Below are 5270 nucleotides of genomic sequence, written 5' to 3' on the forward strand. Positions count from 1 at the left end.
CTAGGGCCAAAGCCGGTTGGGTTCCCATGGCTTGGACAAGTGATGTGTGCACAGAATCATTTTCGTAGCCTTGCTGAACACAGAACCAGCGAGATCTCCAAATGCCCAGTGAAAACCCGCAAAGTTGCAAGGACCACTTGGTTTTCTCCCTCCATTAAGAAGTCTTCATCCAAATGACCTGAGCGACAGTATAGGATTCCTTTTCGGATCACCAATCTCTGGGCCCAGATCTCTGAAGTTGAACCAAGCGTACCCCATGCCCCGGAGGGGACAAGAAAGAGCGTTTTACCTTTTTGAGCCAGCTAGAGGCTACGGGCACAAGGAAGGAGTTCCTGAAGACTTTTGACAGCTTACTCCACCCCCAGGCCCTTATCCTCGTTTTTTGAACCACAGCCATTCACATCCTGGGATGTTGAGGGGGTGCCCCGGTAGGAGGCACGTGGACCCTGGGTGCACCCGGATGGGACTGCGATTTCAGAGGACACCTGAAATCTGGTGGGGAGGTCAGCTTGGGGAGTGAGCCATCAACTCACACGGAGAAAAGAGGGGTTTGATGCCTTTTTACTTCGCACTAAACCTCTCATCTCTGGTTAAAGAAACTGTGGCTCATTCCACGATGGAATACTATTGAGTTAGAGCAGATGCGGAAGCAGAGAAAAAGAAAAAGGAGTTGCGGAATAACACGTTAGCATGATTCGCTTTTGTGCAAAAGGAGAGGACTTAAATATGCTTGTGTATAAACGTAGAGTGTTTCTGGAAGGATTTACCGAAAGCGTTAACGATAGTTGCTTATCCAACAACGGTAAGAGAGGGGGCCCCGAGTGTGGGGAGAAGGCTTTTAAGTTCCACTTTAGAGCCATCTGTGTGTTGGCAATTTTTGCAATGATCTCTACCGCTTTGATAACAAAGGCCTTTTCAAAGATAACAAACAATGGGAAAATAGTCCAAAGCTTGCGTCGATGCCCCCGGAATTTTAGTCCATGGGACGTTCGGTAGAGTGAGCAGTTCACTTGCATTTACAACATAATCACAGTACGTAATGCACGTTACCTAATAATCATCACGACGGAGACCAGCATTCCCATATTAACCACGATCCAGCACGCACGTTGCATAACAGTCTCACGTAAGAAACCTCTTTCTGCAGAAGCACAGGATGGACACGTGGTCATGAGCTTGGATCGCCCCGGCTCCAGCTGATGAGACAGCCCCTGTCCCTCTGGCTGTAATCACAGCCCCCGATCCACGTCAGGCACTGGCTGAGTCGCATCGCAGACATCAGCTCTCGTCTTCCTGGTAACTCTCGGCTGTTGGTTCCACGTCTCTGTTTACAGACGAGGAAATCGAAGCTTTGAAAGTTTACCCCATTACTGTGACAGCGACACTGGTACCCTCCCGGCCACAGCACGAAGTTCTCCCTCGGATTACGTTTCCCCATCCTCCCGACAATGAAACGTGAGTAGAAGTGAGGTGTGTCGTTTGAGGCTCATGTAACCTGCGCTTTCTCTCACCCTCCGCGCGGAGATCTCCGAGGCCCTAGGGGTCGGCGAGCCTGGGCTCCTGAATCGCCACCTGAAGACGGTCACCCACTGTCCTGAACTGGACGTAAATATCAGTGCTAAGGCTGTGACATCGGAGGGGTTCTTTGTTACTGCTGCCCGTGTTACCCTAAGTAATGCAAAGTGCCAGAATGCAGTTGGATTTCAAAGGAGAGAGGGCTGGGCCAGGACGCTGGGGCCATTCGCCTGCAAAGCACGCTCCCTTCCATCCCTTCAGCCATGCTGAAATGCTCCCAAGCCATACCGTGTAGCTACTCAGCTCATCTGTGGCCTTAGCCAGCCGCCGGCCCATCGTGGGGCCTGGGACCCAAGCCAAGAGGTGAAACGATAGGGGCCAGGGCAGACGGCACCCCAGCCATGCAACAGCTCCCCGGCTACCTTTCTCTGCACAGAAGAGGAGGGGGCGGGGGGCTCCCAGACAGGCTGCAGTTCATCAGCAGTGTCTTCGGGAAGGCTCTGATGCCAGCTTCACCTCCCGTCTTCCTCCATCGCCTGCCTCAGCCCCTGCTCTGCGACGGCTGACACGCAAAGCGCTGTGCTTCCAACCGCTTTCCCTCTGGGAAGCCGTGGGCCTGGTCGGCGACGGCCTTCTTGTCTACTCGTTCCCCCGGCCCGTTTTTGGTCACAGACGGAGGGATGTGATGAGCCACCGAGAATCCGAGGAGGAGGCTGTCTAGTCCAAAAGGGGCTGCGGATGTGGGAGTCGGGATCAGAGCTCCAAAAATATTCTGTATTTCAGAAGCTGTCTTATCCCCTGCGCGGCTGGGTGGCCCAGAGAGATCCATCGTCCGGTGAGGGGCCCTCGTAATGAGCTGCGGGGAACAGAAAAGCCGTCATCTTTGGGGAACATGGGATGTGGCTTCGATTTTGGGTGTATCTTTGGCTCCTTTGTTCAGGCGTGGTCCCTGCAAGCTAAAAAGAGATGTATACCACACAAATAAGGGGAGAGAAGCAAGGAGAAAAAACATTCGAGGGGTCTTTGCTGACCTTCCGGGGGGTGGGGGTACCTTAGAGGAAGGCTCGGTTCTTGGGCTATCCGTTAGCCACTGCTCTGCCCGCCCGCACAGCTTCCCGGCACCCTCCGTGAGACAGCGGCGTGCTGGCAACAGACCTCACATCTGTGCAAGGCCCCGGAGGAGTCAGCTCAGACCACGTCAGCTCTCACTGCATGACTTCCATGAGGACAGCATGGCTGGCCGGTGGTCAAAAACCAGAAGCGAGGCCCAAACCCTGGAGACAAAGGCGGAACTGTCCGGTCCAAACCAACCATAGCCACTGGGGAATGAGAACAACGTGCTTATGTGGTAAGCCCTGCAGAGAGATACTTTTCTAATATTTTCCAAGACCTCAGCTTTCTTTTCTTTTTTTCTAATAAAATCCTACGCAAGACAATGTTACACGGCAGTTGCTTCACCAACGCTGCATCACATTCTCACTGGCAGTATTAGTGTTTAACCATCCTAGAAAACCAGGATATTTGTATCCTGAAAACGCAAGTCGTTAATTTCCTCTTTCAGTTCTAAGTGTTTCACTGGTACCTCCAGAAGCTTCTGTGAAATCTGGTAAGAAGAAAGGTAATTGATAATGTTATTTTAGGGGGCACCTGGGTGGCTCAGTTGGTTGGGCATCCGGCTTCGGCTCAGGGCACGATCTCACGGTTCATGAGTTTGAGCCCCGCTTCGGGCTCCGGGCTGACAGCTCAGAGCCTGGAGCCCGCTGCGGATTCTGTGTCTCTCTCTCTCTCTCTCTCTCTCTCTCTCTCTCTGCCCCTCCTTCACACTCTGTCTCTCTCCCCTTCTCTCAAAAATAAATAAACATTTGGGGCGCCTGGGTGGTGCAGTCGGTTAAGCGTCCGACTTCAGCCAGGTCACGATCTCGCGGTCCGTGAGTTCGAGCCCCGCGTCGGGCTCTGTGCTGACTGCTCAGAGCCTGGAGTCTGTTTCCGATTCTGTGTCTCCCTCTCTCTCTGCCCCTCCCCCGTTCATGCTCTGTCTCTCTCTGTCCCAAAAATAAATAAACGTTGAAAAAAAAAATTTTTTTTTAAAAAAATAAATAAACATTTAAAAAACTTTTTTTTTTAAATAATGTTATTTTAGGATAAAACACTGTATTAAATTTTTTTTTTTTTTAAAAAAGAAAAGCATTTTTTTGTCTCCATTCTAGTATTTTAAAGAACTGCGATCATTGGGAATATTTCTTGGTTAAGTGGCACGAGTGCATTTATCAGCGGTATCCTTTTCCTGTTTCTGACAACGTAACTTTCCGTACGTTGGCGCGCTCCCTAGCCTGACAACAGATACCTCCTCCAGTTTGTAGGACACGGTCACACTTTGTTCCAGACTCCCTGGAAGGCACTGAGGATCCGGCGGTGATCAGCTCAGCCCTCGTGGACCCTATGCTCTGCTGGAATGAAGAGATGAACCCCAAGAAACTGAGCTGCCATATCGACTCGGACTCGGCAGACCACCCTTGCTGCCTAAGGTACAACATTTCAGCTGCATACCCACGTGCCCCGGAAACACAGTGGGAAACCTGAGCCGGCCTTCCTCGTGCCTTCAGGCCTTGCCCCGACTCCAGTGGAGACAAGCCAAAACGTTTCAGCTCCCAACCCAGGGCAGATCTCAAATATGACACGTGACTCAAAAGCAGTCGGTGAGATATGGCCCCTTCGGCGAGGGTCTGATTGGTTCCAGAGGAAAGAGTTTAGACAGCCCGGCTCAGAGCACACGTCTGGAGGGGAGTCCTCGGGGCCCAGGGACTAGCAGGGCTCGCTACGTGCTCACACGTGAAGTGCTGTGAGACACGCAGCCCGTGGAAGGCAGCGGCGCTGGTCCCACCTGCAAGCTGCTTACCTCGCTCCACCACCCCCTGAGCGGGGGAGGCTGGAACATGTTTCCAGGGAGTGGCAGCCTCTTAAGGCTATAATAATGTCGACCAACTCGAATGGACTAACACCACAACACTGGGATGGGGCCTTCAGAAAAGATACTAAAATGGTCGCGTTATCGGAGAGCTGCGCACGCTTAGGCTGACCGTCTTACTCTGGGCCAAGCCAAGTGGTGAGTCAGTCAGGGACAAGGCTGACATTTTCTTTTCAGCAAGTCATATTTCCTTCCGTTAAAAAAAGTAATGGAGAAGCCAGACCCCAAACGACAAACGCTGTAAGATTCCACTTCTACGAGCTCCTGAGAGGAGTCAAATTCATAGAGACAGAAAGGAGACTGGTGGCCGCCGGAGGCTGGTGGGTGAGGGGTGGAAATGGGGAGTTAGCGTTTCATGGGGACAGACTTTCAGTTGGGAAGATAAGAAAGTTCTGGAGATGGATGGTAGCTGATGGTTGCCCACGGTGGGAACGTCCTTAATGCCACTTAAAAAAGGGTTAAAGTGGTAAATTTGCGTTCTGTATATTTTATCACAATAAAAAAAGTTATGGAAATATTCGCTCTGATTCTTTAATTAGATCCTTTGAAGATGAATTGTGTTCTGTTTAGCATTTTCTTTCTGTATGTGGGCTGGCCTTTCCACAAGGCATCAGACAGAGACTCTTGAGGACAGAGACTATTATTTATCCTTTGAGCCCCTCAGCACCAGTACAAATCCCTAATATATAATGTGGGACAAATGTTATTTGAAAGAAAAAAAAAAAGAATGAACAAATGGACCCAGCATTGCCTCATCAGCAAAGGCCATGTCACGGCACCGTGTTTTTTC

At 51.0% G+C, this 5270-nt stretch overlaps 1 long non-coding RNA gene across 3 annotated transcripts; it reads left to right on the forward strand.

The window, feature by feature from the left end:
* The first annotated feature begins 2788 nt into the window (after positions 1–2788).
* Positions 2789–4995, forward strand: LOC115527389. 3 transcript variants are annotated; one of them, XR_003972911.2, is made up of 2 exons: positions 2789–3133; positions 3869–4995. It is a non-coding gene; the product is annotated as an uncharacterized LOC115527389 (long non-coding RNA). The 3 variants fall into 3 exon arrangements; XR_003972912.2 differs by having other exon boundaries at positions 2789–3121; XR_003972914.2 differs by having other exon boundaries at positions 2789–2863.
* The last annotated feature ends 275 nt before the right edge of the window (positions 4996–5270 follow it).

The sequence above is a fragment of the Lynx canadensis genome, chromosome D2, assembly GCF_007474595.2.
Source record: "Lynx canadensis isolate LIC74 chromosome D2, mLynCan4.pri.v2, whole genome shotgun sequence".
NCBI lineage: Eukaryota > Metazoa > Chordata > Mammalia > Carnivora > Felidae > Lynx > Lynx canadensis.